We start from the raw sequence: 9434 nt of genomic DNA, 5'->3' as shown, positions 1-9434 counted from the left end.
CGCTGCTGGCCGAGCTGCTCTGGGGGCTGCGCCATGGGACGCTTCCTGCGGCGCGGCCGTCGCCTTCAGCGAGCCCGCGCCTGGCGCTGCAGCTGACGCGTGCGTGCGCGCATTCTGCGGTACATGGACCCGCGCGCCCACCTGGAGCGGCCGGCGCTGCTGGCCGGCGCCCTGTACGGCTGCTGTGCCGGATGCCGTTCGCGCGCGCGCTGCCGCCCGCCGCGCGGCCCGCCGCCGCCGCCGCCCTCCGCGCCTGCCTCGCGCGCCTCCGCGCCGCGCCCGCCGACGACCGGTGCGTGACGACCGGCACAGGTTCCTCGCCCGGACGCTCACCGTGGCGCTCCGCCTGCTGGAGGACTGCCTGTCCCGCTTCGCCGCCGTCGAGCGGCTCGACGACATAGAGTTCGCGGACGTGTACCGCGCCACGCACGACCCCGACGGGCCCGCGCCGGAGCCGCTCGCGTTCGAGGTGCGCGCCTGCCCCGACCACACGATCCTGGAGTGCCTCCGCGCGTGCAACGGCTTCCTGCTGGACGACTGCGCGCGCTCGTCATGGAGGTCAGCGTCGACGCGTTCTGCGCCTGGGCCGAGTGAGAGGAGGAGAACGGCCGCCCCGCGCAGCGGGCCGTGGGCGAGCTGGCCCACCGCGTGCGGGCCCTCCCCGACCCCGCCCTCGCCGGCCACGCGCTGCGCGACATGCTGGCGCAGATCGAGAGGGCGCCGCCCGCCATCGAGGACCTCGTCGCCGCCGCCGGGGCGGACACCGTCGCGAGAGAGGATCGGCGCCGGCGGCCGGACGGGGCCGCCTGGCTCGCCGCGCTGCTGGAGCGGACGACCTGTGCCGCCGTCCGGAGCTGCTCGGGGTGCTCGGGAGCGCCGCGCCCTCGGCCGCTGGACGCCGAACCGCGCGAGCGACTGTTCGAGAGGCTCGTTCGTCGTTTGCGGGACGACATCGACGGTCGGACGCGAACCTCCTGAAGACGCTGGCGATCGAAGCGTTCCGGCGCTGCGGCGACTCCGCCAAGGACAGGATCCTGGCCGGAACAGTTCCGGGAGCGTCTCCACGATGAACTCGAGACGGCGGAATTCGAGGAGGTGGCGGTCGACACTTTCAACAGGCTCGTCGGCGAGGGCGGCGAGGGCGGCGCCCGCCCGGGGGACGCGCTCGCCGTCTTCCTGCAGAATCCGCTGCGGACGCTGACGAGAGCGTTCCGGTGGCCGGGGAGGGCGCCGCGCAGGCCGCGCTCATGGTGCGGCTCGTGGAGCGGCTCGGGGAGTGCCGCGGCCGGCGCTACCCGGGGGACGCCGCGCCGGCCCTCGAGCGCGCCGCCGCCCGCGCGCTGGACGAGGCCGACGGGGCCGGGGCCGAGGGAGAGGCGCGGCGCGAGCGGCTGGCGCGCTTCGTGGGGGAGCTGGCGCGGCGAGGGCTGCTGGCGCGGACGGCCGTGCTGGCGCTGGCGCTGCCGCGGCTGCGGGGGGCGCGCGCGAGCTGGCGCAGGGGCGCGGCTGGTGCGGGGGCGGGGCAGGAGCCGGCCCCCGCGGCCCCGCTGCTGGCCGCGCTGGCGCAGGCGCTGGACGCGGCGCGCGCCGCCCGCGCCGCGCTGGACCCCGCCGCCCCGCCCGCGCTGGACCTGCTGCTGGCGCTGCAGGCCGACCTGCTGGACGCCTGCTGCGACCGCCTCCCCGGTGAGTGGGACCGGATACTGTCTTGTTTATTGATATAAGAAGAGCTTCCGATATTAATTTGTAAAAAAAAACTCGTCAAAAAACGTAAGACCTGTCGTATTAATAGAAAACGCTGAAATAGTTCGAAAGCTATTTGTGTAACAGACCGCGCCTGTACCAGTGAATAACATTGACCACGAAGACCGGCTCATTGAATTTGGTGTGCCGCAGGGGAGTGTACTGGGACCGATATTATTCAGTCGATGGCTAATATTCATTACCGACTTCGAATATTTGCAAGTGCATTTTAGTCGCTGATGAATGATGAAGCAGTGTTCAATTTTGTCGAGAGAACATGGGATACGGCAGCGGGTCGAACGTCCCGAGATAAAAGATAATTATGATGAATTTGTTCGTTCGGGTTGTACTATTATCTATTCTGTGGTTCCGGCCTCTTTTCTTACGGAACTCTAAGAACTGTGCATGTTTAGCTGTCGTCCAGTTATTTAAAAGTGCGTCATGCGTGACGCGAATGCGAATGTAATGCGTGAATGATCGCGTCGTCCTCCGGCAGACTGTTGAGACTTATTTACCTTTTGTAACCACCCTAGTATGTACACGTACACAGTTGTACAATAAAGTTTATTTGTATTTCAGACAAAGAGCGACAGTGGCTGCGAGAGTGGCTGCAGCGCGTGGCGCCGCTCACGCGCTGGCACTTCGCGCGCCTATGGCCGTCCGCCCCCGCCCCCGCCCCCGCCCCCGCCCCCGCCCCGCCCCCGCCCCCGCCCCCGCCCCGCCCCGCCCCCGCCCCCGCCCCCGCCGCCGCCCGCCCCCGCCCCCGCCCCGCCCCGCCCCCGCCGCCGCCGCCGCCGCACCCTCCTCGCTCGCGGACCTCATCCGGAAACACCCAGTGGTAAGCATCACTTCCACTAGATCTGAACAATGTATGATGTTCGGTCAAGCGATAATTTAGAATTATTATTAATTGCACATCAAATAAATAGTTGCCCATCAATTTATTCTCATCATTTATATACTCTTTACATCAAATAAATTATTTCAATACATATAAACTAACAGCCTTATTCATAAAAAATCCTTAATTGAGGTTTGATCGGTCTGTTACTTAGCAGACTGATTAAGCTTGTTAGACGGTTGTCAAGAAGTATAACGCTTGCTAGCAGTCTGCTAGTTGTTGAGCTGCTGATAGACGGATTAGACGCGTTATGTTGGCAATCTTGACAAATCAAAGACAAAAAATGGCCTCATCGATAATTAAAAAAAAAAATTGACAGCAGTGACAGCAAATTAGCAGGAAAAAAAAAGCGAGATGTTTATTTTCCCGCCATTTCCGATGTTTAAGTGCAAAAAGCCGTAATTATGTTAATCATCCTAATTTTATTTTTCTCATATTTATTGTTAGTAAAGTAGTAAAGTAGCAGTAATTTTAGAGGATTTTTAAATACAAATTCCTGAAAATAAATTTTCCTGGTTTTTTTTTAATCTTTGCGTAACTTCACCCTTCACTAAAAATATCTTCGGTGTGGTTTTTTGCTCTTGTCAAAGTCAGCTGTTCAAACTTGTGGCGGCCATTTTGTGACTTAGCAGGGAGATAAAGGAGGGTCTACGGTCCTCTAACTTTAGCAGAGCCTTGATCGACTGATTAGCGCTAACAGACGTTTATGAATCACGTTTTTTAGCATCGGGCCTTCAAGGAGCCTTCAAGGAGGCTCTAACTTTTTATGAATAAGGCTGTAAATGTTTAACAAAACTAGTACTGCAGATAATTCGAAAACATACATCAGCATGACATGACTTTATTCCTCTAATGCGAGACAAAAAAAAACCATACAAAAATACTACAGGCTTATCAAAAAGACTGACTCCACAACAAATTAACCAGAGCGTGCATAGATTAATACTCATTCTCATAGCAAAATAATTTTCCGAGTTCGAGATAATTGATCACTTTTACTTTACTGTCAATTTGTCTAACGAAAAATTTGTACGACGACGAGCAAAGCGAAGAGGAGCGTTAGGTACGATTGCGACCACAACGCGCGAGCCGAGCGAGCAAAGCAAAGAGGAGCGTTAGGTACGATTGCGACCACAACGCGCGAGCCGAGCGAGCAAAGCAAAGAGGAGCGTTAGGTACGATTGCGACCACAACGCGCGAGCCGAGCGAGCAAAGCGAAGAGGAGCGTTAGGTACGATTGCGACCACAACGCGCGAGCCGAGCGAGCAAAGCAAAGAGGAGCGTTAGGTACGATTGCGACCACAACGCGCGAGCCGTGCGAGCAAAGCGAAGAGGAGCGTTAGGTACGATTGCGACCACAACGCGCGAGCCGAGCGAGCAAAGCAAAGAGGAGCGTTAGGTACGATTGCGACCACAACGCGCGAGCCGAGCGAGCAAAGCAAAGAGGAGCGTTAGGTACGATTGCGACCACAACGCGCGAGCCGTGCGAGCAAAGCGAAGAGGAGCGTTAGGTACGATTGCGACCACAACGCGCGAGCCGAGCGAGCAAAGCAAAGAGGAGCGTTAGGTACGATTGCGACCACAACGCGCGAGCCGAGCGAGCAAAGCAAAGAGGAGCGTTAGGTACGATTGCGACCACAACGCGCGAGCCGAGCGAGCAAAGCAAAGAGGAGCGTTAGGTACGATTGCGACCACAACGCGCGAGCCGAGCGAGCAAAGCGAAGAGGAGCGTTAGGTACGATTGCGACCACAACGCGCGAGCCGAGCGAGCAAAGCAAAGAGGAGCGTTAGGTACGATTGCGACCACAACGCGCGAGCCGAGCGAGCAAAGCGCCAGAACCTAGTTTATTTAGGAAATAATTTGACCGACCCCTACCAGAGCTGGATAAAGTAAATTCATTGATGTAAAAAGTATATGAATGCTGGTTAATAGGTAATTATTTATTTTTTGATACTATGCATGCAATGAATAATAGGTATCTGCTCTATTATTAAGGTAATACGGTATTTGACAACTCCTGATTTTGCCATATCTTAATATTATTATGAAAATATAGATAAACAGATAGTGTTTAGCGAAGAGAAAATTTAAATCGGTTGAAAATTGGATTTATAGTGATTTTTTGAAAAATCTATATACCTGTCTCTTTCTCAAACGCTTTTCTCTATGCAGCAAGTATGGCGGTACTGGCGTGTGACGTCACATGCCAGTATGTCTTTCTCTGTCTAATCTTGAATTTCAAACCTTTATGGGAATTTCTTAAATAATTTTCAGATAGCCCAAAAGAAATAGTTTTTTTTTTACAATTTATTACGATGTACATTAAAAGTATATACCAATAGCATATTTTTTATGTATATGGACAAGCTTAATGCCCTCAGGAAGCAAAAAAAAAAGGTACATAAACACGGTTGTGACAGATGGTGCCTGGGTCGTGACATTACTGAATGTGGCTGTTTTTCTTCCGTAGTTTTGTTCTTTCGTGACATCTACAAAATCAGATTAGCGGAAAATCAGTATACCTTAAAAGGTAATTTTAAAAATTACATGCATATATAACAATATAACTAAGCATAATAACAAATCCACAGAGTAATTCAAATGAAATTTAATGTCACAACCACGCATTATATATGTCACGACCATGTACTCAAAAAGTCCACGGCGGTGACATTTTTTTCATAACATGGCCGTGACAATTTGAAACGTGTTCAGTATAACCTAAAAGACAACCATAGTTCTACAAATCTTAAATAATTATCTTAAACTACACCACATTACCGACATAATTATGTTTTAAATAATAACGTGACACTGGTATTTAGGTTCAAAACTCGTACACGGCGTTGACGCGTTAAGGTTGACGTTTTTTTCAAATAAATTAAAAAAAAATTTGCGAGATACACACTACATTCAGCCATTTGCAAATCTGACAAGAAGACAGTGTTGCTGTTCTAAAATAATTTAAAAAGGCTTGCCAACATCAATGTTACTTTTGTACCGAGTACCGTAATTTTGTAGTATCGCTCATGGTCGTGACACAAAAACTACTCACAAACTTTATGTTGCTCAAAATCACAAATAGTCATTATTATTTATATATTTTTTAAATTCATTTTATAGAACAAAGGTTAGTCTTGCATAATTGCTGTAATGTTTTGCAAAATAACATAACATTTCTTCGGAAAAAAACATTTTATTTCAAATTCCGCCAATCTCACACTACACGGTCCGTGACATTTTGGACTTGAAAGTTTTTTTTTTAATATTTTTAATTTTTGTATGTCAAAAATGATATTCAAAAATAATACTAGATGTAATTTGCTAAGTGAATTAATATACAGACGGCCGTCATCTTGGCAGCCTAGCAATCAAAAACCGCTGAATGAAACACGTTTCTTGTATGACGACCCCCTTTAATTTGTAACTTTATTTTATTTTTAGTATTTGTTGTTGTAGCGGCCACTGTAATACATAATCTGTGAAAATTTCAAGTGCCTAGCTATTACGGCTCAAGAGATAGAGCCCTGTGACAGACGGACAGACAGACAGACAGACAGCGGAGTCTCAGTAATAGGGTTCCGTTGGCACCCTTTGGGTACGAAACCCTAAAAATAATTCTAAATATTATTAGAATAACATTATTATTTTATTATTTGTTCGTAGTTTCCGACCGAATACTTACATATACTTATACGTAGTCGATAAATATTACAAATTTCGTTTTTAATACAAGCTTTTGAAAAAAGCAAAATTTGTGGGTGTAATTTTAGCTGTATGTATTTTTGTTTTCATCCGATCTATAATCTGATTGCACATAAGTAATGTATCGAATTTAAAGTTAATTTGACCACTGGAAGTGGATCAAAATGAACTTGCAACATTTGAAGCAAACAAACAAGTAGGTATACTAGATAATAATAAAATAAAAATACTAGATAAAAATAAGTAAAATGTTGTACAAATGTAATGTTTCGTCCGCACAGGACGTGGTGTTGTTAGCGACGTGCGAGTGGGACGCACTACTGCCGCGCGGCTGTGACGCGCGCGCGCTGGGGGCCGTGGGGGGGGCGCTGCGGGGCCGCGCGCGCCTGCGGGGGCCCGGGGCCGGGGGGCGCTGCTGGAGGCGCACGCCGCCGCCAGGAGGACCCTCAAGGTTGGTACTGCTCGTGTACTAGTGGGACGCGCGCGCGCTGGGGCCGTGGGGGGGGCGCTGCGGGGGCCGCGCGCGCCTGCGGGGGGCCCGGGGGCCGGGGGCGCTGCTGGAGGCGCACGCCGCCGCCAGGAGGACCCTCAAGGTTGGTACTGCTCGTGGTACTAGAGGGACGCGCGCGCGCTGGGGGCCGTGGGGGGGGCGCTGCGGGGGCCGCGCGCGCCTGCGGGGGCCGGGGGCCGGGGGCGCTGCTGGAGGCGCACGCCGCCGCCAGGAGGACCCTCAAGGTTGGTACTGCTCGTGGTACTAGTGGGACGCGCGCGCGCTGGGGGCCGTGGGGGGCGCTGCGGGGGCCGCGCGCGCCTGCGGGGGGCCCGGGGGCCGGGGGGCGCTGCTGGAGGCGCACGCCGCCGCCAGGAGGACCCTCAAGGTTGGTACTGCTCGTGGTACTAGAGGGACGCGCGCGCGCTGGGGGCCGTGGGGGGGCGCTGCGGGGGCCGCGCGCGCCTGCGGGGGGCCGGGGGCCGGGGGCGCTGCTGGAGGCGCACGCCGCCGCCAGGAGGACCCTCAAGGTTGGTACTGCTCGTGGTACTAGAGGGACGAGGAGGACTCAAGATTTTTGTAAGTTATACTGTTAAAAGACGCGAGTTTACAATAGACGCGACTGGAATTTTAGGTGGACGTCTTCCGGCTGATATGATGATCATAATTGATGATACGTTCGCTCGACGAGATGTGAGATTTTATTACGGAGCGCAGTATACAGTTACACGCGAAAATAACAAATAGGTATGAGCGTGTCGGTCACGACGAGCGGTCGGTCGCTGCGACGATAAACGTCGAGGCGGCTTTGGCAATAAATTTGTCGCGTTTAAATCTCGGGTGTACAGTCATATCGGCACCGATACCTGACAAAATAGAGCGTGTACTCGCATGAATACCCGATACGACTCTATTTGTGTGAAAATATTTGTACACATTCCGCTAGGTAGATTTCGATGCAGGTGATCGTACCTAATAATAAGTATGCCTGTAGTATCGGCGAGCAGCTGGGGCGGGGGCGGGGGCGGGCGGCGCCCTCAGCCAGCGGCGAGCGGTCGGCTCAAACATTTATCATTATTGTTTTCAGAACAACTACCTGTCGTCACGGGCACGGGCACGGAGCAACAGGCGCAGGACGTGCTGGAGCTGGCTTTAGCGCTGGCGGGCGACGACCCGGAGCTGGCGCGGGGCTGGGCGCCGCTGCTGGCGCCCCTGCTGGCGCCCGGGGCGCCGCGCGCGCCCGCCTCGCCGCCGCCGCCCGGAGCGGGGGCGCCGGCGCCGGCGCGACGCTTCTGCACGACCACATCCAATCGCTGCACAGTGTGCCGTGCTGACCCGACCCGACCCGACCCCTTATTGACAAACGCACTTCTAGCTCCTCACTAATATCACGGTGCTATTTACCACTTCTTCTGTCACACGATATGGGATGAGGGCAGAGAGAGATGGTAAATGCGATCACGAGCACCAGAGCGTTAGGCGATACCGCCACCGGTTGGGTCTCCGCTCCGCCATGTGGTCTACCTCCAGAAAGAGCGTTCGATGTTGATCTGACGACGGTCGTGTTACTGTGATGCGGGATGTACGCTCTCGCCTCACGAGGCGCCTCGCCTCGCGACTCGTGCGCGAGTGTGAATGCGGCAGCAGGATGTCCTCGATACGCGCCGCCGCTCGCCGCCCGGACGACTCTCTGGTGCGCGGTGTCTCTAGAGTTCATCGGCTGAGGCTCTGAAGCGTCCCCACCGCCGTACATTAAGCCGCACCCCGCGTGTTACAAAACATTTCAATCAATATTCATAAATGGCTGGGGCCGCCGCTGACGCTGACGACGCCCGCCGCACGCCGCTGGTGCTGCTGGTTATTGAGATTTTTAGTAAACACGACGCGGTTTTAGTGAAATAGTGACGTAACTAAAAAAATATAAATTTTCGTAATACACAAGATACAGCGATGGAAGCGCTTCAGAATCGTAATTGATTATCTTTCTCTGTCATGTGTGATCAATATTGTCGATAAATATAGTGTCTGCCGCCTTGAAGACCTAAAAAAAAAGAATTAATCGAATGTGTTTGTTATTATTATTTTTTTAATGTAAAGAATTTATTACCTGGTATCCATTATTGTTAAAAATACCTAAGTACAGTGCAACAGGGATCTTAATTTACGTGTCAAAAATGGAACTAACGCAGCTATCTAGCTAACATCACTTTCTGCCTTTTTTTCTGCAGTTCGCCCTGAATGTCGCTGTTTGTATCTTTTAGTCGTGTTTTTAGTTGGTGTCTAAAAATTTAAGGAACGAATAATAAAATTTAAAATTATTATAAAAATAAAGGTTAGGCGCCGGCTGCCAAAAATGTGTTCAATAAAATACGTTTTAATATTGAAATGATTGTTTTGATGCCTACTCAATGGACCCCTGCAGGCAAGCTATCGTATTGAACACTAGGTTCGCTGGTAGTACAATAAATGGGTTGTGAATCTTATCGTATCCTCCGACTGACGGGAGGGCGGCGGCAGGGCCCCGGGCGGGGCGGCGGGAGGGCACCGTCCAGCGACTGGCCTCACTCAGTCAGCGCTCGCTCGCTCACCGACCG

At 52.7% G+C, this 9434-nt stretch overlaps 1 long non-coding RNA gene across 1 annotated transcript; it reads left to right on the top strand.

Moving 5' to 3' along the window:
• Positions 1–7326: 7326 nt before the first annotated feature.
• On the top strand, positions 7327–9226 carry LOC141444973 (uncharacterized). Its single transcript, XR_012453252.1, has 2 exons — positions 7327–7370; positions 7928–9226. It is a non-coding gene; the product is annotated as an uncharacterized lncRNA (long non-coding RNA).
• The last annotated feature ends 208 nt before the right edge of the window (positions 9227–9434 follow it).

This window comes from Choristoneura fumiferana, unplaced genomic scaffold, assembly GCF_025370935.1.
Source record: "Choristoneura fumiferana unplaced genomic scaffold, NRCan_CFum_1 Sck3bRy_108;HRSCAF=293_pilon, whole genome shotgun sequence".
Classification (NCBI taxonomy): domain Eukaryota; kingdom Metazoa; phylum Arthropoda; class Insecta; order Lepidoptera; family Tortricidae; genus Choristoneura; species Choristoneura fumiferana.
The sequence above is the reverse complement of the archived record's forward strand: the minus strand, read 5'-3'. Positions and strand labels throughout refer to the sequence as shown.